This window comes from Trichosurus vulpecula, chromosome 4, assembly GCF_011100635.1.
Source record: "Trichosurus vulpecula isolate mTriVul1 chromosome 4, mTriVul1.pri, whole genome shotgun sequence".
Lineage (NCBI taxonomy): Eukaryota > Metazoa > Chordata > Mammalia > Diprotodontia > Phalangeridae > Trichosurus > Trichosurus vulpecula.
Genome location: NC_050576.1, coordinates 705,436 through 730,221, shown reverse-complemented (window position 1 = coordinate 730,221; position 24,786 = coordinate 705,436). Strand labels below are relative to the sequence as shown.

At 41.6% G+C, this 24,786-nt stretch overlaps 1 protein-coding gene across 6 annotated transcripts in view; it reads right to left on the bottom strand.

Moving 5' to 3' along the window:
- ZZZ3 (zinc finger ZZ-type containing 3) overlaps positions 1-24,786 on the bottom strand; it is a 109,818-nt gene that overhangs the window by 81,996 nt on the left and 3,036 nt on the right. For 4 of the 6 annotated variants that reach the window (XM_036754651.1, XM_036754645.1, XM_036754649.1 and 1 more), the window contains exons 1-2: positions 24,618-24,688; positions 22,309-22,426 (exon numbers count right to left, since the gene is read on the bottom strand). The exons of 1 other annotated variant lie outside the window; for it this stretch is intronic. The gene's annotated coding sequence lies outside the window, so the exon portion shown is untranslated. Of the gene's footprint in view, positions 1-22,308; positions 22,452-24,617; positions 24,689-24,786 lie in introns of those variants that run through there. One more of the 6 variants, XM_036754646.1, reaches the window with a different exon arrangement.

Below are 24,786 nucleotides of genomic sequence, written 5' to 3'. Positions count from 1 at the left end.
AAATTCATTTCAAAGGAAACACTAAAAAAAAAAGGTAGGGATGAAAAGAGGTCAGAGTACAGAGCAGCAATCATCACAACCCTTGGTACTGGTGAAAAAAACAGAAAACCAGATCAGTGGGACAGACTAGACAGGAGAGATTCCAAAATAACAGAATTTGACAGTTCAAACAAGATTATGCACGGCCTCCTCAAAAGGATTTAAACTCTTTCAGCTTGAGCTTACTGACACCCCAGTTTATAACACCCCAAACCTATCATCTTTTTCTGATAATCTGTTAACTCTCTCCCATTGAACAAGCTCTAGGAGTACTTAAGGGGGCTGGCTTGAGAAGACAACAATAGATTTGGAGACAGGGGAGGGGTTTCTGTTCAGACCCTAAGCTTGCCACTCACAAGCACCACTGGGGAGCCTGGATGGAATCTCAAAGGGACTCTCAGATCCTCAGTCTCCTCATCTCTAAGGCTCTAGCCCGATGATATGGAAAACCAGACTAGAGACTCACAAAGGAGAGAAAAGGAAGTTGGGAGTCTTTTGTACTCTACAGCCACATCTGCTCCTTCCTATTCAAATTACAGAGATTTTCAATCATATCCCACACCTGGAGCCTCTAGAAATTTGCTCCTACCGTGCTCTGTCTAGGGAGTTACAATCTCCTAATAGTGCTGGTCTGCAAAATCCTATCTGCTCTCAGCAGATACTCAGATAGTATTTTCACCCTCAGCATGAACAGTCCTTAAAGAGTCATCAAGGCACAACAAGTTTCAAGTATTTCCCACTGGATATTCCCAAGGAGAAAAAGAATGACTCTAAATCAAATGTTCACAAGTCCTTATCAACAGCTGTATCCTGAGACTATGTTAACATATGAGCCTATTCCAGAGTATAAGGGGTGGCTTCAGCTCAAAGTGCCGCACCGCCCCCCCCACCCCTGCCACACACACAGAGTGATGCCAAACCACTTGTCAGGGATAACAGGGAGGGTATGGACCTTACTCCACCACAGAGAGGCTGTAATGCTGGAAATTCCTCAGTGAACTTGTAAAGACAATCACTAAGTGAAAAGATCTTTCCCACACGAATAGGCTTCAGCTGGGGCTCCAGGTAGGGCCAACCTAAGGAGGTCTGATTAGATCTTTGTTCCTAAGTAGGTCCCAAACCCAATGTGGGCATGAAGCCCTCAGGGCCCTAAAGGGAGTTATTAAGACCAGAGCCAATGGTATGTGCCTAAGTTCTGGTCAATCAGATGACGTTGTAGTCGACTGGATGACAGCTAAGGGCTGTATAAAAAGAGAGAACAGGGCTTGAAGAAGAAGACGTAGCAGAAGCAGGAAAAGGGGAAGCAGAAGGAATAAAGCTGAGGAGCAGAAGAAGCCAAGAAGCTGAATGAAGGAGCAACAGAGGCTGGAGAAAGTGAGGATTAGGAGGAGCAGGAACTGAGAACTAAGAGCAGCCAAGAGCCAGCTTCAGGCGGGAGAGTGCTGAGCAGGGTCTTGGGCCTGGTGAGTGATCTTCTTACAGAAGGGCCCTAGCATTGAAGGGAAGCACAAGTATGGTCTGGCTTGCTGTCGTCGTATTTTTCTGTAACCTCCTAGTTACTATTGTGAGGTAGGCTTATTGGTTCTGGAAGTTTTTGCCACAATATCAAATTTGGGGCATTGGTCCTCGGGTCTGGTCCTTTGGAGCTTGAATAAATGCTTTAATTCCTCTGCCTTCTACTTAGAGAATTCCTTATATCCTGTGATTCCTTACCATTTCAGGCATGCTCTTCGAGGTCATGAACTTTGCCTTAATGATACAGAACCTCCCTCCAGTTTGCTGGAATTAGCTGCTTGCTATTGTTTAAAGGAGGGCATGCAGAAGTTTCCATGTGGGATAATAGCAGCCTGCCTTTACCCAGCACTTTAAGGTTAACAAAGTCCTTTACCCATATCATCATCTTTTATCTTCACTACAACCTTGGCAGGGAGGTGCTATCATTATCCTCATTTTTACAGATGAAGAAAATGAGACAATCCAAGGTTAAGTGACTGCCCCAAAGTCATAAAGCTAAAAGGTCTAAGGCCTAATGTGAACATTATCCACTTCTGACAGGTGTTCCTTTGAAAAGACCAGCCTAATCCTATAGTCCAATGTTTAAACACTGCAGTATTCTCATTCCAATTGTCTTCACTACTCAAAGAACCTTAAAAGAAAGGTCCAGATTAAATTTCAATCCACTTAGAAGAAAGTATACAGCCTTTGTTGCTTTCGGTGGACAAAGCTGAGAAAAGAAAAAAAAATTCAAAAGTAATAAAGTACAAAATGACAGCTTCTGCATGTACTTCTGCTAAAGAACTACACAGAAACAAGCCCAACTTCCAAAGATTCTCTAACTTTCTAGTGACTTTTTCTTGAGGTGCTAACTCACCCAGAGGCCTATTTTCACCTCTTTTCCAAAGCAGGCTAGCTGACAAAAAGCATCTCTGCTACTCACGTAAAGTTCAGGTCACAAGGAGAAACCCTAAATAGAGTCCAATGTTCTGTCAGCACAAAGTTCAACCATCTGAAGCCATCTGCTTTCTGAAGAGACCAATTTCCCTTTTATATTAAAAAGTGAATTCTACACCAAAGTAAGACTAACTGGAGACTAAACTTTTTAATTCCTTATCAAATATCATTTTAGCTGCTATAATGTTGCTAATAAAGGACAATATCACATTTTGTTTACCTCAGCCATTTATTTCATTGACCTGTATCTAACTAATCTAGATTATCACATGGAAAATTAGTTTCTCAACTTGCAAATAAACCATAGTTGAATCTGATGTCTTTCTCCAAACATTTTTCTTTTTTATCTACATAGTGAAAAGCATCACACAAGATATGAGTCTGAATCTGGGAATCACCTCAAAATCAAAAAATGGTGGGCCACTTGTAGCAGAAATCAGTACAAGGTAAAAGAACCTTCATTCTGTTTGGAATACCAACATCATCCAGGGCAGACCTTTTAGCCATTGAGATGGACCACACAGGTGGGGAGGAGATGCGCTGATGTACATGCCAAATGCATATTCTACCTTGTGTTTGATCAGTTCGAGACAACAAACAGCAAGGCCCCAGAAGTCATCCTAAATCACACGCTGCTCAAGGAAAGCAATAACTTGGGATTGGCAAGAAAGCAAATTCATTGGAAGAATAGAAGATCTAGAAATATCAAGACCGATAATGAAAAAAGGCAGGAAATGAAGGGAAATAGTACATCCAAATCTCAAGCTACATTATAAAATAGTAGTTATCGACTTAGGGGGCGGAGGCAAGATGGCAGCTGGAAAGCAGGGACTAGCGTCAGCTCCCCACCGAGTCCCTCCAAAAACCTGTAAAAAATGGCTCTGAACCAATTCTAGAACTGCAGAACCCACAAAACAGAAGGAAGCAGGGCTCCAGCCCAGGACAGCCTGGATGGTCTCTGGGTGAGGTCTATCCCGCACGGAGTTGGGAGCAGAGCAGAGCGGACCAACCAGACCAGGAGCCAGGCGGAGTGTGCCCTAGCGCCCTGAATCAGTGAGCTGCAGCAGTTACCAGACTTCTCAACCCACAAACACCAAAGACAACAGAGAAGGTTAGTGGGAAAAGCTGCGGGAGTGGAAGGAGTTCGAGGTTCAGCTACTGTCCCAGGGGCAGTTGAGGTGGGGCAGCTACAGAACTACAGCTGCAGTTGCTTCCGGCCCCAGGCCCACCTGGTGGGAGAAATTAAGTGGCAGATCAGAGAAGGAGTGAAGAGTGTGCTGAAGATCTAAGTCCAGTCCAGGTTGGGGGTTCTTGGGGAAGGAGGAGTGCTGGTGTGGCAGAGGTGGTGCATCCCCCCAAGCTTGGAACATAGTTCTCTTAACTCTACAAGCAGTCATACCTCATTGAAAAACTCAAGGGTCAAGTTAGTTGGCTGGGAACATGGCCAGGCAGCGAAAACGCACCCAGATTCAGTCTCAGACTCTGGAATCTTTCTTTGGTGACAAAGAAGACCAAAACATACAGACAGAAGAAGTCAACAAAGTCAAAGAGCCTACAACAAAAGCCTCTTAGAAAAACATGAACTAGTCTCAGGCCATGGAAGAGCTCAAAAAGGATTTGGAAAAGCAAGTTAGAGAAGTAGAGGAAAAATTGGGAAGAGAAATGAGAAGGATGCGAGAAAACCATGAAAAACAAGTCAATCACTTGCTAAAGGAGACCAAAAAATATACTGAAGAAAACAACACCTTAAAAAATAGACTAACTCAAATGGCAAAAGAGCTCCAAAAAACCAATGAGGAGAAGAATGCCCTGAAAAGGCAGAATTAGCCAAATGGAAAAGGAGGTCCAAAAGACCACTGAAGAAAATACTACTTTAAAAATTAGATTGGAGCAAGTGGAAGCTAGTGACTTGATGAGAAATCAAGATATTATAAAACAGAACCAAAGGAATGAAAAAAATGGAAGACAATGTGAAATATCTCATTGGAAAAACCACTGAACTGGAAAATAGATCCAGGACAGATAATTTAAAAATTACTGGACTACCTGAAAGCCATGATCAAAAAAAGAGCCTAGATATCATCTTCCAAGAAATTATCAAGGAGCATGCCCTGATACTCTAGAGCCACAGGGCAAAATAGAACTTGAAAGAATCCATCGATTGCCTCCTCAAATAGATCCCAAAAAGAAAACTCCTAGGAATATTGTTGCCAAATTCCAGAGCTCCCAGATCAAGGAGAAAATATTGCAAGCAGCCAGAAAAAACCAATTTGAGTGTTGTGGAAACACAATCAGAATAACCCCAGATCAGGCAGCTTCTACATTAAGAGATCGAAGGGCTTGGAATACGATATTCCAGAGGTCAATGGAGCTAGGACTAAAACCAAGAATCACCTACGCAGCAAAACTGAGTATCATGATCCAAGGCAAAATATGGACTTTCAATAAAATAGAGGACTTTCAAGCTTTCTCAGTGAAAAGACCAGAGCTGAATAGAAAATCTGACTTTCAAACACAAGAATCAAGAGAAGCATGAAAAGGTAATCAAGAAAAAGAAATTTCAAGGGACTTACTAAAGTTGAACTGTTTTGTTTACATTCCTACATGGAAAGATAATGTGTATGATTCATGAGACCTCAGTATTAGGGTAGCTGAAGGGAATATGCATATATATATATATATATATATATATATATATATATATATATATATATATATATATATATATATATACATATACATATATATATGTTTATGTATATATGTATATATGTATAAGTGAATGTGTATGTATGTATATATGTATGTGCATATAGATAGAGAAAGAGCGGGCACAGGGTGAGTTGAAGATGAAGGGAAGATATCTAAAAGAAATAAAATCAAATTAAGGGATGAGAGAGGAATATATTGAGAGAGGGAGACAGGGAGAGATAGAATGGGGTGAGTTATCTCGCATAAAAGTGGCAAGAAAAAGCAGTTCTGTAGGAAAAGAAGAGAAGGCAGGTAAGGGGGGAATGAGTGAATCTTGCTCTCATCAGATTTGACCTGAGGAGGGAATACCATACATACTCAATTGGGTATCTTACCCCACAGGAAAGAAGAAGGAAGAAGATTAAAAAAAAAAGGGGGATGATAGAAGGGAGGGCAGATGAGGGTGGAGGTAATCAAAAACAAACACTTTCGAAAGGGGACAGGGTCAAGGGAGAAAATTCAATAAAGGGGGATGGGTTGGGAAGGAGCAAAATATAGTTAGTCTTTCACAACATGAGTATTGTGGAAGGGTTATACATAATGATACACATGTGACCTATGTTCAATTGCTTGACTTCTTAGGGAGGGTGGGTAGGAGGGGAAGAGGAGAGAGAATTTGGAACTCAAAGTTTTAAAAACAGATGTTCAAAAACAAAAACAAAAATGTTTTTGCATGCAACTAGAAAATAAGATACACAGGCAATGGGGAGTAGAAATTTATCTTGCCCTACAAGAAAGGAAGGGAAAAAGGGATGGGAGGGCAGTGGGGAGACAGAAGGGAGGGCTGACTGGGGAACAGGGCAACCAGAATATACACCATCTTGGAGTTGGGGGGAGGGTAGAAATGGGGAGAAAATTTGTAATTCAAACTCTTGTGAAAATCAATGCTGAAAACTAAATATATTAAATAAATTTAAAAAAATAAAATAAAATAGTAGTTATCAAAACTAGTTGTTCACTTAAAAATTTAAGTAGATCAATATGAAACTCAAACCCAATAACATGAATTACCCTAGGAAAGAATTCCCAATTTGAAATTTGATGGAAATTGAAAAACAGTCTTGAGGAAACTGGACTAAAACCAACATCTTACACCATATTTCACAAAAAATTCAAAATGGATGTGACATGAATATTACAGAACACACCTTTTAAAAATTTTGAATAAAAGCACAGTGAATATTTTCATAGCTAGGAGTAGGGAATAAATTCTTAAGAAGGGAAAGAGGCAATTACAAAAGAAAAATAAAATCTTGATTACATGACATCCAAAAGAATGCATTTAATATAAGAAAAACAGCAATCAATCAATTGAAGAAAACATCACTGTAGCAAAATTCCCAGATAAAGGTTTGGAATCCTAGATAAACAGACTATCATACGTGCATATGACAGACAGGTCTACTAGCTAAGCCAAAGGACATGAATAGTTCTTAAAAGAACTGCCAACTCTGAATAACCAAATGAAATTAATTTCCAAATCATTAATAACAATTGGATGTACATCAAATCCAAGGAGCCCTGAGGTTTACTTCGTCCCCCAACACACTGCCAAAGATGACAAAAGGCAGAAACAGCATTGAGGGGTTATGGAGAGACAGGCCCACTAGGGCATTGCTGGGAGAGCTGAGAATCAGCACAATCATCCTGGAAAGGAATTTGGACTTATGCAGATAGTGATTCAAACACTGATGCCACTAACCCAGAGATTCCATCTCTAGGCACCTACACCAAGGTCACTGAAGTAAGAATGGCCCCATAAACACCACACAGATGCTCGTGGATTGGGGAACAGCTAACAAATCAATAGTTTGTGAACTGCAGGAGGGTTAAAGCCAACCATGAATCTGGCAAGTCCAATCATAATTCAAGCCCCAAGAGCCATGAACCACTGGACTGCCCAAGGTGGTACAAACCACCCATGTCAGGAGTAGAGCCGATCAAAATCTTCTGATGAGCAGTGGAATCAAGGCCAGGAGTAGCCACTGAACTTCCAGCTCAGCAGAGGTAGAAAAGAAAGAAAAATAAAGAGGAAAAAGATACAGCGAGAGAGAGCGGGACAGACACAGGGACATGATACACAAAAAAGAAAGCAGGAGGGAGCTTTCCCCCCACCCGCCCCAACTACTCCCCCACCCCTCAAACTGTGAAAGCATGATGGTTGTAGACCTTGTAGAACCCAAGGAAAGCAGCTGTTGGAGATGAAGAACTGGCCCAAGATTCTGAGCCCTCTAGGAAAGGGAGGCTTTGGGAGGAATTTTTGCTTCTCCCTCCTAGTGGCAAAGAAGAATCAGAAGATGAACAAGTTATAATATATAAATGTGATGGAATATTGTTGTGCTGAACTCACTGGTGTGATGACCAACTGGGATTCCAAGACTAATGACGAAACACGCAGTCTACCTCCTGAGAGAGAGGTGAAAGACTCGGAGGGCAGAGTGAGACAAATAGTTTTTGGACATGGCCAATATGGAAAGAATACATTATGTTTGTAAGAGGTTTTGTTTTTCCTGTGTTCTCAACTGGGGTAGGAGACAATGGGGGGGGGGGGGCCAACACATGTGTGAGAAGGCAGATTTTGGCAGATTAAAATAGACAAATCTAGCACATAACACTGCCTCCTCAAAGGCTGGTGTGGAACAACTGGGAGCTGGAGGGGGGGGCACTTAAGTCTACACGATCACAGAAAATCAGCGTCAGAAAAGGCTACAGCAATCCCCTCACCCCACCAGTCTATGAGACATTCTCTTGCTCTTTTTAATCCAAATAATTGACATGTATCACTGTAAATTTTCATCCCTCCTAGTATCATCTGAAAACAGGAAACAAGCTGTGTCATTCAACTGTTGACAGAAACACTGGAAAGGGCCAAATACCACTACCAGCACACCACCAGCAACCCTCCTTCCAGACCAAGGTTAAGCTATTAATCAAATGTGCTCTGAGTATTGGTTGTTCAAAACCAGTCCTAAGTCCATCTGACCATAAAATTCTCAGGCCACATTTTCCCATTCTGACTATAATCATGAAATAGCTTAGAAAAACCTAGACTAGATTATTAAGTACCTTGCCGAAATTTATCTAAACAGTATTTTTATCGAATTTTCTTCATCTATCAGTTTTATAGTCCTTTCGAAAAAAAGAAATGAAGCTAATTTGGAATGGATTCAATAAAACAACGCTGGCTCTTAGTAATCAACTGCTTTCTTAAACAAGTAACTCCAAAAATTTATATATATACACATTCAAAAATTTTTGCCAGAAATCACCTTTTGTTCACTGGTCAGTAGTTTCCAGAACTCACATTTTAGCCATCTTTTGCAGGGGGAGGAGGAACAAATCAGACAAGCTCAGTCTCCCAGCACCTCTTCTGTTTACCATTTCTCAAAAACCACCAAGAGGAAGTTCACAAAGCCAACTGCAAATCCTCCCAGTCCCTCAACTGGGCCTGGAGGACATTTAAAGTGTCATTGTGATATCTACATCAATCATTAATGTTGGGTTTCATTCAGTTTCTTCAGCCCTCCCTAGAGCATCACCTGCTCACTCGTTACCATCAAACCCATCAGTGAGCCAACACCACTTCTTTTTGCCCCAAACATAGTAAAATCAAGGCCCACTCCACTGGCGAGGACTTTTTCCTTCAAAGTGACCATCAATTCTTCAATGACTCTAACCAAAGCTCTCCCCAATTTCTCAGAAGCCTGGCAAGTCAACAATATTTTAGGTATTCTGACCCAAATGGCCCATGATTTTGATTCTGGTGAAGCTGGTTCACAAGGTTCCCTTTTGTATCAAGAGTAATGACTCCATTAATGGATTCATTATCTAAATTCATGCCCTGATGACAGGTGCCTATCATTCATAAAGAAAAGCGATATGTACGGGTCCCTTGCTTGGGTCCCTGTCACTCCTGAGAAAGATTGGAAACGGTAGAGCCACTTCAATATCTGCAAGGCCATCAGTAAAGCATCAGTAAGGCTGTGATGAAAGCACTGTCTGTGGCTTTTCACCTCCAATCAGAGAGTAATCACAAACTTTTAAAGCTTCTGCCCTGAATTAAGCCAAAACTTTCACAATTTTTCAAGGTAATGGTTAGTTGCTTAAGAGTTCTATTTAGAGGCTAATTTTGTTCCTGTCACATTCTTCCTGCATACACCTCCTTCTCACACTGTTTCTCATCAAAAATTAAATCATGACATTAATGTATAGAATTTATAGTAGGAAAATGTCCAATTAGAACTTCCACTCATTAAACAAAAAAATATAAGACAAAAAAGGGATGAAAAAGTTAAAGTTAACATTTGCTGTTTTTAAAATACCAAAATATTAAGCCTTGGAGAACAATGACTAGATGGGAAAATACCATAAATTTGTAAAATTACTTTTAAAATACAGAATATTCCACAGCATGGTGATCATTTTAACTTGATTTTTCAATACTTAAAAAAAAATCTTTTAAAAAATGCTATGCTATCATCGCAAAGTCTAACACAAAAGGCAGATCACATTACAAATATCTTTCTTGAGTCTTGTCCGTGCACTGAGAGAGTACCAATGGAACCCAGTCTCTCCAGCTCTTCCTTGCTTCCACCTCATGACCAGCCTGTCTTCTTTGGCTCCCACTTTTCTCTGATGATATCTTTTATGCTACACTCCTTCCCAATAACCTGTTCCAAATGTGCTGCAGCTTATTCACACCCTGCACTGCCCTCTGGTCTTCAGAGACCGTAGTGTCCTATGCTTCACAATCAGGCATGAGAAGACATTCATGACGGCAAAATAAAAATTTTGGATTAAATTTCATGATGCAAATGGAAAATAATTATGTACCATCATAAGTACACGAGCATATTGTGCTCCGTCCTTTTAAAACAAGGTTAGAGGAGATAAGGCAGCAGAATTTGATTACATAAAATGTAAAAGCTTTTGCAAGAATAAAAATAACTCAATGAAGTTAGAAGAGAAACTGTAGAGAAAAAATATATCATTCATATTCTACCAAAGACGACAAATACATTTAACACCAAGAGCCATTCTTCAATTGTTAAGTAATCAAAGGACACAGTTCTCTAAAGAATTGCGGAGTAAAAATTAAAATTTGAAAAGATGGTCCAAGTCACTGAAAGGGAAAAAATGTAAATTAAAACAAATCTGAGGTTTATCCTTACACCTAGAAATTGATCAAAGATGACAAAAAATAGAAAATCAAAGTAGAAGGCCTGTGGGAAAACAGAAACTTTAATATATGCTGGTTGAACTGTGAAGTGGTCCAACAATCTGTATATAAATTTAGGATTATGCAAAAAAAAAAAAAGTTATTTCATTATTCATACCTTTAAACCAGGCATCTCATTACTGGCTATCTACCCCATATGTCAGTCAAAGGCAAGCACAAAGATTCAATTAGAGGCAGGCTGGTGGCACAGAGTCCTGGGTCTGGAGTCAAAAAGACGTGAATTCAAATTTGACCTTACTTACTAGTTGTGTGACCCTGCTCAAGTCACTCAACCGCTTTCTCCCTCAGTTTCTTCTCCTGTGAAATGGGAGGGATACCTGCAACTACTTCCCAGAGATGTGAGGACACAATGATATGATATTCATAAAGCACTACAGAAATTCTTGCTAGGATTATTATTAAACACTAAAATATTCCTAGCAGGCACTTCTAGAAGCAAAGAAATAGAAACAAAGTGGGTGCTCATTGACTGGGGAATGGCTGAAATCTGTGGGATATAAATACTGCAGAATATTATTTTGCAGCAAGAAACAACTAATATGATGAATATAACGAAACATGAGAAGATATGAACTGATGGAAAAAGAAACAAAACCAAAAGAACACACAAAATGACTGCCATCATGCAAATGAGACTGCTACTAAAGGGCCCAGCAAGGTCTTGTTTCCAGAAGAGACTGTGATATAAAAACAAAAGACATCAACAGAATGTTTCTTTTCTTAAAAACAATCGACAAAGAGGCCTGTGCATCAAATTGTATCTAACATCCCAGCACCAGCCAATATCATCCAAAATACACATCTTCAAAAGGATTTAATTAAGGTACCTTGAGGTTTTTGTAAATAAAGGAAATCTTGATAAATGAGAAAATTCTCTGAACAGAAATCTGAAAATCACACCCAGTCCCAAGTCAAGTGCAGCACAGTAGGGACATGGATATAATGGAGTGATAGTTCACCCAAAGAAACAATGACTGTAAGGAAGAGGGTTATGAGAATTGCAGGGTCAGGAAAACATCATACACAGCAGCTAAGATAACACAAGAAATTCCCAAAGGGAGAAATCCCATCAATCCACAGCCCTATGAAAACAACTCCTGCAACCCTCCTCAGAAGGCCCACAGGAAGGGGTCTGGGGTGTGCCACTGTGACTGGTCTGACCAGTCTAGAAAGTCACTACAACTAAGGTTGGAGCCCCAATGAAATTTTTAAAAGAAAGGAAAACAACACACATGTGGAGATACATTCCAAGGTTCTCTGGGACCCTGCATAGGAATAGAAACAACAAAAGGGGCAGTTTCAGAGAAAACAAGAAAAATTTGGATGAACTCTAGCCAAAACAGTAGCTAGAACAAGAGGCAGAAAACCCTGCTTCTATGGAGATACACCAATAGAAACCAAAAATTCACTACAGACCAAATAATGGCCAAAAAATCCAATGATTTGGATCTCTAAAGGAAGTGACTAAAACGAAAATCCTCCAAAAACCCACAGGCTAAATCAGGAAATGGGTCTCCAGCAAAGCCAGCAGCCTCCCAGCTCTACAAGAGCCAGGCCAGATACAAGAAAAGCCTCCTACAAAAAGCTCTGTGTCCCAAGATAGAAGGAGTATTAGGCTCCCTCCAAAAACAGAAAGCCTGTCCTGGGATGAGGATCTTGGGAGCCAATGCTCTAGAGCAGCTCCCAAGGGCACTGAGGTTGCCAAGTGTCCTGAGATGCCAGAAGGCCCTGAGGATCCAGGACATAGAGGGACCCAAGGCAAGAACAAGGGGGACCTACCATCCTACCCAAAAACACATCAGGGAGAAAAGTCTTTCTGGAATAAAGACTCAATTCAGGAACTATACTTAGAGAAATGCGAAAATCAAAGAAAACACTGACCACTATAAAAAAAAATAATCGTCAATATAAAGATTCCCCAAAGGAGCAAATAACTCTGCAACAACTGCAAAAAACGATGCCAAGGGGATGGTGGGAGTGGATTTTTCACCAAAACTACATGAATGAGTAGAAGAAATGAAACAAGAGACAAAAAAATTAAAATAAAAACCTTGGATGAAAGAGTTGGAAAGAGAATAAACACCTTAGAATAACAGGTGGTAAATCTTGCCCAAGAACTGGAAACCCTAAAAACTAGAACTGACCAAACAGAAATCTATAAAATATTAGAACATGATCAAAAGTTTGGGGAAAAAATAAAAGATAACATAAATTATATCAAGAAATTATATTAAAAAATCTTAGAGTCCTTGAAAATCGTGATATATTTTTTTAAAAAGCCTGGCACTATATTTCAAGAAATCATAAATGAAAACTAACCAAATCTATTAGAAGCTGATAGAATAGATCTCAAAGTAGAGATGGAAAGAACCCCTGATCAACTTATGAAAATTTCAAGGAATGTCACTGCAAAAATCCAGAGTTCCCATCCAAAAAGAAGCAGTTCAAGTACAAAGGAACCACAGTCAGAATTACACAAGACTTGGCAGATTCTACCATAAACAACAAGAGCTTGGAAAACAATTTCAACAAAAAAAAAAAAAAAAACAACAACAAAAAAAACACAGGCTAACAACAAAGAAAGAAATTTATCTGCACAACTGAGTAATATGGTGGACTCTAAATGGAATATAGAACTTTCAAGCATTTCTAATGAAGAGTCTAGAACTGAATAGGAACTTTTAAATGCAAAGACAGGACCAAAAGAAACCTAGGAAGTTAAACATATTTGAGCAACTGAAAGGGGCTATAGGATGTTGTTGTCACATTACCAAGAGAGTTTAAGAAAGTTGAAAATCAGAAGACCTGGGGATAGACTAATTCTGTAACTGAAAGGTTTGTAAAAAGACTACATTAATACAGAAAGGAAGAAGGAGATGGTAGAACTTGCTTTTTCTGATCCCCAAGAGGCATGTGAAGAAAAGGACACAAACACAGAGGAGGAAGGAATAGGGGAAGAGGGCATCAGACAAATCTCACTCTTAACTGAAAGCGGCAGAAGAGCGAACACATATTTAAGATGTTGATTGGAAAATCTAAGTGGTGATTTCTTTTGTGCAAGGAATGCTAAGTCTGGAGCTTAGAAGAGAGGTTGAAAGAGAAAGCTTTAAAAGGCAACTGCGTAGTGGAGGTGATAGTTAAAGGAATGGGAATAAATGAGACTGCCAAGAAAGTAGAGAGAGAAGAGAACCAAAGACAACTGTTGAGGAAAGAGTCATAACAGACAAGCAAGAAGCTGCAAAGTCAGCCAAAGACACTAAGAAAGAAGAAAAATAGGAAGAAAACCATCAGGGAGTGGGGCATCTCTGAAGCAGAGAGTAAAAAATGACCAAATAGGACAGGGTGGTGAATAGTGTTCAAAAGTGATAGGACGTCAGGCAGGACAAAGTGTCAAAGGGAAAAGGCCAGAATTGGGCAATTAGAAGGTCACTGGTGACCTGAGAGCCAGCAATTACACTAGAGTAGTAATGAACAATAAAACTCCTTCTAAGGATGATTGTCTATAAATGGATACCCTCACCAATCAAAGCCATGCATGTCTATTTCATACAATACTTTCAAAACAGGAGCTTAAGATACATTATAAAGAGAGCCACTACGTGGCGCAGTGAGTAGAGCGCCAGCCCTGGAGTCGGTCAAATTTGACCTCTGACACTTGACACGTGTACTGGCAGTGTGACCTTGGGCAAGTCACCTAACCCCAATTGCCCTGTCTTCCCCCTCCAAGAAAAAAAAAAAAGAAAGAGGAAAAAAAGATACATTAAAAATACTGCAATGATGTTAACATTTAAAGGAGAAAATATCACTGCTTGGTTAATTAGACCTTGTTCTTCACAATATATAACATAGCATAAGCATAAGGTCATATTAAATATCTGAGTCCAGGAAGAAACCGGAAAGAAAAAAACCTAAACACATTAATCAATTATAAATTTTTGTCCATTCTACAAAAAGACTCACTACTAATCCTTTTTCTTTATAACCAGTCTCAAGTGCTTTTGAAAATTATGTCATCTACTTTCTAAAATAAAACATCACCTTTGTTGTTCCTCAAAAATTTGGGAGATGGAATATTGTGTTTGTGGGATAAGGAAGAAGACTAGGAGACAAGAAAGTAACTTTATAAAATGCTATATTCAAGTTTGAAGTTTGAGAGGGCTGAGGGACAAACACTAGAAATAAATTCTAGAGCAAAATTAATCTTAAATATATAAACTGAGGGTGCATATTTTGAATATGTAAAATACTGGAAATATGATTTCCCATTTTAATACTTCCCTCCAAATACAGTAATTCCCAAATAAGAATTTAACTATTTAAAGTTAAAGTCTAAAACTGCAAGAATGAAATGGACTTCATGATGGATTGTATAACAGAGAAGAACAAAGTAAAAATAATGCCAACATCAAAACTGAGAGATTAGGCCAATGGCAACACAGGAATAGTTAAATCGCAAGTAGGCTCAAGTGAAATGGAAGCTCAATTCTGGACAGAGCACTGGGATACACCTACATTACAGGGTCAGAAAGACGGCTAAGAGACCAAAAAAGGAAAAACCACTGGCGGATCATGGTACACCTAATTCCATGAAAAAAGATAACATTTAGAAACAAGGGGTGGTCAATAGTCAAAAAGCTTCCCCTTAACCCAAACATTCCCCTAAATTAGATTTATTCCCAGCACTGATTATCCCAGTGCCTGGCACTTTAAAAAGTGCTTAATAAATGTTTACTGACTCTATTTTATTTAACTCATTTAAAACCAATTCTAAGAAGTCCATATGGGCAGCTAGGTAGTGCAGTGGATAGATCTAAGTTCAAATCCAGCCTCAGACACTTACTACCTGTGTGACCCTAGGCAAGTCACATACCCCTGTTTGCCTCAGTTTCCTCATCTGTAAAATGAGCTGGAGAAGGAAACAGCAAACCACTTTGGTATCTTTGCCAAAAAAACCCCAAATGGGTTCACAAAGAGTTGGACACAACTGAAACTGAACCAACAATACCATCTATGTCGCTTCAAGGTTTGTTAAACCCTTTATGTGCATTATCTCATTTGATCTTCAAGTAACTTTGTGAGGTAGGCTCTATAGGTATTACTTTTCCCATTTTACGAATGAGGAAACTGAGGCTTGGAGAGATTAAGCCATTTCAATCGATCAACATTTCTTGAGCTCCTACTATGTGCCAGGCACTGGGCTAAGCACTGGGGATACAAAAAGAAACCAAAGACAGTCCCTGCCCTCACGGAGCTCACAATCTAATCATCTGCCCAGGAGCACACACGCAGTAATCTGATTCTGTCCAGAGCATATCCTAAGAATGTACCATGTATGAAACCAATTCTAGAAAAGGACAAAACTAGAAAACAGTCCCCACCTTCAAGGAGGCTCCAATCTACCCCACTCCAAAGCCAGGGCTCTTTCCACAACCCTAGGCTGCCTCTTCCCTGGAGACGGCAAGGCTGCCCAGAAGTTTGTCTGTAGACAGCGCTGTGCTCATTTTATCCAGCCCCAGCAGAGGGCAGAAGCTCCTAAACAAAATGGGGGAAATGGGGACCCCAGAGCTGATTACTAAAGGAGTGCTTTGTGAAAATCTGGAAAGTAATCAGTGATCACAGAAAGCCAGCAAAACGTCATCAAAAATGGGCTTGTGTGAAACTGGTTTCCTTTTCCAACAGGATTACCAGAGTGGCAGATGAGAGTTGTGTCAGCTCTAGCAATATGTTAGCCCAAAATCTGAGAAAGTCCTTCAGGCTCCACTCATAGGAAACATGTAGAGGTTGGGTCTGGACAGTGGCAGAATTAGATGGTCACAAACTGCAAGACTTTAGTGGAGCGATTCAGAAATCTGCCCTTGGCCCTGCCCTTTGTCATTAATAACATTTTCACTACTGACTTGGATAAAGGTATACAAAGTATATTTAATGAATTTGCAGACAAGTCAAAGCTGAGAGAGATGGCTAACACATTGAACGACAGAGTTAAGTTCCAAAAAGATCATGACAGGCTGGAACAGGAGACCCAATCTAATCAAAGGAAACTTAACAGGGCTAAAAGTTCTAATTTGGCTGACAAGAACAAGCTTTCAAAGTATAAGACGGAAGAGGTATAGATGCAAAGAAGTTCTTCTGGAGTCGATGTAGGGGTCTGCGGCATCCTCTGCAAACTCAGTTATGCTCCAACAATGTAGCAGCTACAGAAACATTGAGGCAGAATCCAAGTCAAGGGAAGGGTAACTCTGTACTCAGCCCAGTTCAGATCTTCTCTGGAGTAATGAGCTCAACTCTAAGCACCACAACTTAGGAAAGATGTTTCTAAACTAAAGTATGTGAACAGGAGGGGGCATGACCTCAAGATCACACCAGATGAGCATGCGCTGAAGGAACGAGGGAGGGGGAGGCTTTCCCTAGAAAAATGGCCTCTGAGGCCCCTTCCTCATCAGACTCGGATTCTTCCCAGGAGATGGACTGAAGCTGGATGAATAGATACCTTGTACAGATAATGAAGGTGGATAATAAACTAGGCCAAGAGCTGAACAGGAAGAAGAAGGAAGAGGAGACTTAGTGGCTCTTCATGACTCAAACAGGACCCTAAGGGCACTGAGAATCTCCCAAGCAAGGGATGGCATCACCAAGAGCTGTCTCTGACACAACACTGGCAGCAAGAACTTGACCTCCCATGCCCGCTCTAGAGTGGGCACTGCCTTGGGTCAGCAGGGGTGGTTTCCTCAAAAGGATTTAGTCATCCTACTTACTGAAACCTCTGCTCCTGTACAAACACCAACTCTTGAAGGGTTCTCTAGGGCTGCCAGTTGTATTATCTCCAAGGAATCCCCAAACTGCAGACTTAGACCTAAGAGGGTTCATCAAGGTCACAGATGCAGAGCTGGAAAGCATGGGAAGTCACAGATGAGGAAATCACTTAAGCTCAAGGCATAAAGTAGACATGGCAGAGCCTGCAGGATTGAAATTCATTTCCCTCTGACTTCTAAATCTTGCATTCTTTCCACTGAATAACTAACTGCAGGTCATCCAGAGGGCAATGGAGAACTATGAAGATGGTTTCTGAAGGAAGGGATAAACCTGAAGTCCACTGTTGTTGTTCAGTCATGTCCGATTCTTCACGACCCCTGGGGGTTTTCTTGACAAAGACACCGAAGTGGTTTGCCACTTCCTTCTCCAGCCCATTTTACAGATGAGGAAACTGAGGCAAATGGATAAAGTGACTTGTCCAGAGTCACACAGTTACTGAGTGTCTGAGGCTGGATTTGAACTCATGAAGATGAGTCTTCCTGGTTCCAAGCCTGGTACTCTATCCACTGGACCACCTAGTTGCCACTTGTCAACCACAAGCAGAATGAACAAAATGTATTAAAAAATATCAAAGATGCATGACAGGAAAAGGAGGCAGACACACATTCATGTAGCATGCCAATAATAACAGAAAGGACCCACCCTAATGTTAAGAGACCTAGAATTAGATTCTCCAACACATAGGTCAGCATCCTAGGGATAGTTCCTGAGAAGAGAGGAAGCACAGGATGAAAAGGCATGGATGGATGGATGGATGGATGGATGGACACTCTCCACCATGAAAGAAGTGTCAAAGAAGCCAAACCTCACAAGGAAGCTCCATGAAAGGATAGCCATGGTGTCAAATATCACAGGCTATAGTGAAGACATATATATATATCCATCTATAACTAGAGTGAAGCTACTATCTCTTAAGCCAGAAGAAACTTTTCCATATGTCACCTAAATTTGCCTGATTACAACTGCCAATCATTAGTTCAGTGCTTAGCAGAGAACTTGGCAAACAGCTAGCACTTAATAAATGCTTTCCTTCATCATTCAAAAAGAGTAAGTCTAATCTATCTACCTTCCACCAATGGAGCTTCAGAGCTTGGAGACAACCTGACAGAGGCAACAGTCAGTCAAAAGACATTTATTAATGTTTATTCAGGGGCCAGGAGCCAAGCTAAGCACTAGAGAAACAGAGAAAGGCCCAAGACAGGTCCTGCTCTCACGCCAAACAAGCAGACAGCTAAGTCCAAACAAACTACACACAGGATAAACCAGGAATGACCAACAGAGGGAAGGCACTGCCCATTGAAGGATCAAGAAAGCCTTGCTAGTAGACAGTGTGATTTTCCCTGGTTCTCAGGAAGCCAAGAGGAGATGAGGAGGGACAGTACTCTATGCGTGAGGGACAGTTTTCAGGAACAGGAAGGAAGCCAGTGTCACAGATCATAAAGTACACATAGGAAGATTGGAAAGCTGGGGGGAGAAGGGGGGCAGGGTTAGATTATGAAGGACTTGAGTACGAGAAAAGAGTTTTGTATTTAATCCTGGAAGTGACAGGGAGCACTGAAGCTTATTGCACAGGGGAGTAACATGGTCAAACCTGCATGTACATACCGTAATTTGTCAACTTCCAAGAAAGGACACGACTTTTTCTTAAATTCAGTAGGTAGAAAAACAATCAGGCTTAGAGTAACAGGAAAACTCAATCAAGAAGAATTATGTCCAAAAAAGCTTAAGTATTTTTTAAGAAGCAAGGCTGGAAACCAACTCAAAAATTGGCCAGCTCATTTCACTAGAGCCCCCAAATGCTCCCCAAGGCAGGGCTCTCCAGTCACAGTACTTCACTTGGGCAAGATCCACCGAGGGAAGAGAGCTACTAGCCAGGCCCCTTGAGCCCCTCCAGGGGCTCCCCCAGCACTCCCTACCCTGTTGGCCTCCTGATCTCTGGCCATCCTTCTCACACCCCACACCAGACCTCCAGCCTCTGCCTGAGGGGCAAGTTTTCCTTTGCCCAGAGCCAAACTGCACTGTCATGTGGGCACCGCCCCAGCCTAACTCCCCTTTAATGGGGGTCTTCCTCCATCAGAATGCAAGCTTCCTGAACACAGGAAAAATCTCTCAGGCCTGAATTTGCAGGACTTGGCAAAGGGCTTGATACTGAATAAGCACCTAATTCATTATTTCTGGTCAAAAGTTAAATGGATTTACCTAAGACCTGAGTGGCAGAGGAGATGTGATAAGCCCAGGGAAACCCATGCAAAAGGAAAGATAACTAAAAGAAGTGTGGCTTCTCTCCCCTACCTCTGGGTGCTGCAACGGTCTTGGTTTCCAGTCACCCCCCCTTTCTAGTCCAAGCTCACAAGAGCTTCCTAACAAGCAAAAGTCTGTCATTCCCCTCTCGAGAAGCTCTGGGGAAGGGAATCAGCACTTCTACAGCACCTAATTGTCCCAGGTACTGTGCTAAGCACTTTCTACAACTACGATCTCATTGGCTAGGGATCCTAGAAGCCCACCTGGCTGGGCTCCGCTCTTTACCTTCCTAAACCAATTCCCACACTCTCCATTCCAGCCCAATTGATGCTGTTCCCTACACCTGACATTCCATCTCCTGCCTTCTCACCTCTGATTCATTCACTTCTACCTCCTGGGATCCCTGGCTCCCTTCCAGGCCCAACTCCAGCAGCCCCTCCTTCAAGAGGCCCTTCCCGATACCCCAAAAGTTAGCATTGTCTTCACACCAAGAAATGACTTATCTGTGTACACTTCACTTTCCCTCAGCAGAATACAATAAAAGAGAGAAAAGTTGGAACAGACTCTCCAAAGAGCTGATGGGTTCTCATACCAAAGAGCGATTATTAGAACCTGGATTTGAATCCAGGAAGAGATGGAAGTAACAGAGGTAAATTTGGGGTCACTAGAAATAAAAAAACTTCCTAAACTCTTAAAAGAGGCTCCAAAGTGAATTGGGCTACATCATCACTAGCTATTAAAAGGGTCTCTTGAGGAAGGGAAGAATCCCTACACAAAGCAAGATGAGAAAAGAGAAGAATCTGAGATACCACATTTCAAATAATGCATAGTCTCATTTATTCCTCATATACAACAGGTTACTAGCAGAATAAAACAAAGATTTCCCACATATTTCAGCTATATCTTATTTGTTTGGCATCCTTGTTTCAACATTCCGGCTAGCAGCTGCTGTGGGGGTGTAAAACCAACAACAGCTCATAGAACGCTGCAAGCCCAGGTTCTTTTGATCTGCTTTACTTAGGAAAGCAACATTAAGGGGTTAACAATCTTACTTTAATCCAGTATACAAATATCATCCACTTAGTTCAGGGGAAAAAACCAGCACCCTGAGCTTCAGAGCAAATACAAACAAATTACAAACACCAGACAGACCTTGTCTGATGGATATCTGGATGCATAGTTACCAGAGTTTAACAAAGTCCCAAATCTGGGTTTACAAGCTGGAAGGCTCTACAGCTGCTCAGAGTCTCCACATCAGCACACCGCCAAGAGTGAGAGCCCTAAGCAAATAACTCTGTCCCCTCTTTTTATGCACTCTTTAGCACGTCATCTGAGTGACCAGAACTTAAGCTCTTACTATTGGCTCTGGAATTAGCACCTCCCCCTAGGACCTTGAGGGCTTCATGCCCACAGCGACTTAACACCTAACAGCTAGGTGTTTGGAGCCTACTTGGGAGCGAAGATATAATCAGACCTCCCTTCACTGGCCCCACCTCAGCCCCACCTTAGTTACCAATTCACACTCACATAGGCTTAGCACCTAATAGATAGGCGTTTAGGCCTGGGACTTAGCACCTAGTAAGACTCATTCAAAACACTTAATTAATCATTTTAAAACAGTAAGAAAGTCCCAACTTAATTGATATTACAATAATTCAATGAAGTAGTTCAACAGAAACGAATTTTCCAGGTGACTGTGGAAAGTTATCCTTCAGCAGCAGAAACTCAAAAATTTATTTTCTTTAATGATGGTCTAAAATGGTATTATATCCTTTCCAGACTTGACTGAAAATAACCTATTCTTAGCTCTGGGTTCCAATGACTGTAATATACCAGAGGGAGCTTAGCTTTCAGCTAGTCCAATCCTTACTTCAGAAATGAGCAAGCCATGATTACTAGATTAAGTGACTAACCAAGGTAATACAGTTATTTCCACATCAACTATTGTACTATGCTGTAGGGCCAAGGTGTGTCCCTGACTAATGATGCTTTTATAAATTCATACATCTACTCAAAATAAAAAAAAGTACAAAGCACTGAAGGTAGAAACAAAAAATACCAATAGTCCCTGTGCTCAAGGAGTCTCCATTCTACTGGGGGAAATAGAGGAACATGTGACTACACACTGGTGAAGAAGAGAAGACCTCCTATTAAGGTAAATACTGGCCCTGACACATTCACATTTCCCCTTCTGGGCTTCCCAGCAAACTCCCTCTTCAAACATCACAGGGGGGCTACAATGCAAGCCCTCCCCCCACCAATGTGCAGATTTGTATAACATCCCGACAAGGTTCAAATACTCCATTTAATGACAAGACGGGGTTTTAGGGCCCATTTACCCTCCTGCATCAACATTCCTCATCCCCTCTTCTTGTAGCACTTCACTTTGGCTCCCAATACTCCTCTTCCCTCCAGTTTTCCTGACAATGCTCTCTCCGGTGTTTCTGCTCCTCTGCACACTGCATTTCTGAGACCCACTCAAAAGCCAGCCCTGCATGTCCCCCAAGGCTCTGTCCTGGGTCCTCTTTGCTTTGCTTCTCCCTTTTGTCAATCTCAACAGCTCCCCTCGATTCAATTTTCTTCTCTCTTCTGATGATTCTCAGGTCTACTGAGTGGGTCTGAACCTCCCTCCTGAGCTCCAAAAGCCTGTTAGACATCTTCAACTGGATGCCTCAGTCACCTCAAACTCAGCATTTCCAAACCCCCTTTCCTAATTTTCCTATCACTGCGGAAAATACCACTATCATCCCAGTCTCTTCACTGTCACTACTTACCCAGCACTCAGAAACAGGGAAACCCTGGAGTGGCAGCCCCTCTCAATCCTGATGGCCATCATTTCCAACTGCTACACACAGGGCAGGCAAACCAGCCTAGATGAAGCAGCAAGGTACCCTGAGGGAGAGACAGGAGACAGTATGTGCCAGGCAAGCCAAACCACTCTTGTCACCTTGACCATCATGTCCCCTAAGACCTTTATGGAGACATCCCAGGACCTTGAACCCTGGGGAAGAGCAAGGCTTCAGTGCCCACAGCCATCACCTGAAGAATGCCACTCCTGTGGAGACTCAGCTCAATAAACTGCTCCTACAGGTGCTACAGCCACAGATATTCAGACCCAGAAAAGAAAGTCCTTGGCCCTGCCAAACAGCTCAACACCAGAAACACCTAGAATTTCTAGAAGTGGAAATGGCATTAGACACAGCACAAATGCCCACTTTGCCACTGCATTCTAAGAACCCACCTGATTTGCAACTAAAACCTTCCCTATGTGTTGTCTCCCCCATTCGAATTCGTGTTCCTGGAAAGCAGGGCCTGACTTTTCTATTTATAGCCTTAGCAGAATTCTTTGCACAAAGCATTTTAAGAAAGGCTTTATTCATTTATTCATCTCCCACAGCCAACAGTTGTCAAACTCTGCTGATTCCACCTTCCTAACAACTCCTATACACCCTCTTTCTCTCTTCCGACATTGTCATCACCCTACATCCTGACTTACTTCAATAGGGAAGGGGAAAGGAACATTTATTAAGTACCTAGCATGTGCCAGGCATTGTGCTGAGTGCTTTACAAATGGGATCTCATTTGATCCTCATGACAACCTTGGGAGATAAGTGCTTTTTATTATCCTCATTTTACAGATGAAGAAACTAAGGCAGGCAGAGATGAAGTGGCTTGCCCAGGTTAGAAGTCAGATTTGAGCTCAGGTCTTCCCAATTCCAGGTCCCAGTCTCTATCCGCAGGGCCACACAGCCTGCTCGAGGGTCTCTCCCCACTCCTGTCCATTCTGACCCTGTCACCCTCCCTCAATAAACTCAAATGGCTCCCATCACCTCTGAGATCAAAGATAAAAGCCTCTGCTTGCCTGCTTCTGCTCTTCCACCTCACTGCCCTCCACATATTCTGCAATCCTGAGACACCAGTCTTCAGGTTGCTCCTCCAACAAGACCTTCCATATTCCAACTCCAGGCACTTTTCACTGGCTGTCCCCCATGCCTGGAATGCTCTCTCTCCAGATATCCTGTCCTGGTTTTCTTCAAATCTCTGCCTTCTCCAAGAAGCCACTGCCAGTCCTCCTTAACCTCTGTACCTTCCCTCTGAGATGATCTTCAATCTCGTGTGTGCGTGTGCGCGTGTGCGTGTGTGTGTGTGTGTCTGTCCTGCTTACGTGTAGCTGTTTGCATTTTACCTTCCCCATTAGACTTCAAACTGCTTGAAAACAGACTTTTTTTGTCTTTCTTTGTATCTCAAGAACTTGAGGACAGAACCTGGCACATAGTAGGTACTTTATAAAAGTTTGTTGATTTGACTTCAAGAAAAAAGTTAAAAAATTTTTTAAACTCTCTTTAAAAAGAATAAAAAAATTTTAAACTCTCTTTAAAAAGTACAAAACCCCTACAAATAGGTAAGCACTTACAATCTTTTACAAGGGAACCAAAGCACAGGTAATGGGGTCTCCAACATGTCTGTAATACTTGGGACTTATAGAACAAATGCCCGGGGAGCGGGGCTTACTTTCTAAGTAAGCTGTCTGGCTCAGACTTCAAGGTTGAGGAAGTAATACATTCATTTTAATTCGGCTGAGATCCACTTCTTTCAACTTCTTTGGAAACCATTTTCACAAGCGGCACAGTTCCTGGCCAATTAAGGCAGCTGGATTAAATTCGAGCCCCACACCTGCACTGGGCCAGCATTGCCATTTTCTGCTCCTACCTAGGTAATGTCCAGAGCCCCTAAGAGTGGCAGTGAGCCACCCACAAACAGCTACCTCCAAACTTTCAGAGGTAAGAAAAGACTACTGTTTGCATACAACCAGTCCTCCGAGCTCCCAAGAGAATGGGAGCTTTCTTCCCATAACAAGAACAGTAACTGGAGTAGGAAAACTGGCTAGAATCTGGCTCGGTTACTTTATGACTTTGGGTAAGTCACCAGGCCTCAGTTTCTGCAAACAAAAAATGCATGGCTGGAATAAATGGAGTAACCTTAAAGGTTCTTTCTACCTCTAAATTCTAGGATACTGTAACCCCCTCTACCTCTGCAAGCCCTAGAGAAACCTGCTTGAAGCCAGAAACATCAGAGTTCTCACCTGCAGGCTGGTAGCAGTGAAATGGTTAGAGGAACAATCAGGACCACAAAGAAGCGCACAGTTTTCAGCCTGGGGAGGAAAACAGGACAGAGTCCATACAAATTATCCACTTTTATACAGCTCTTTGTCTTATAGTCCAAAAAAGGTTTAAAAGTTCTCTAGGAATGAC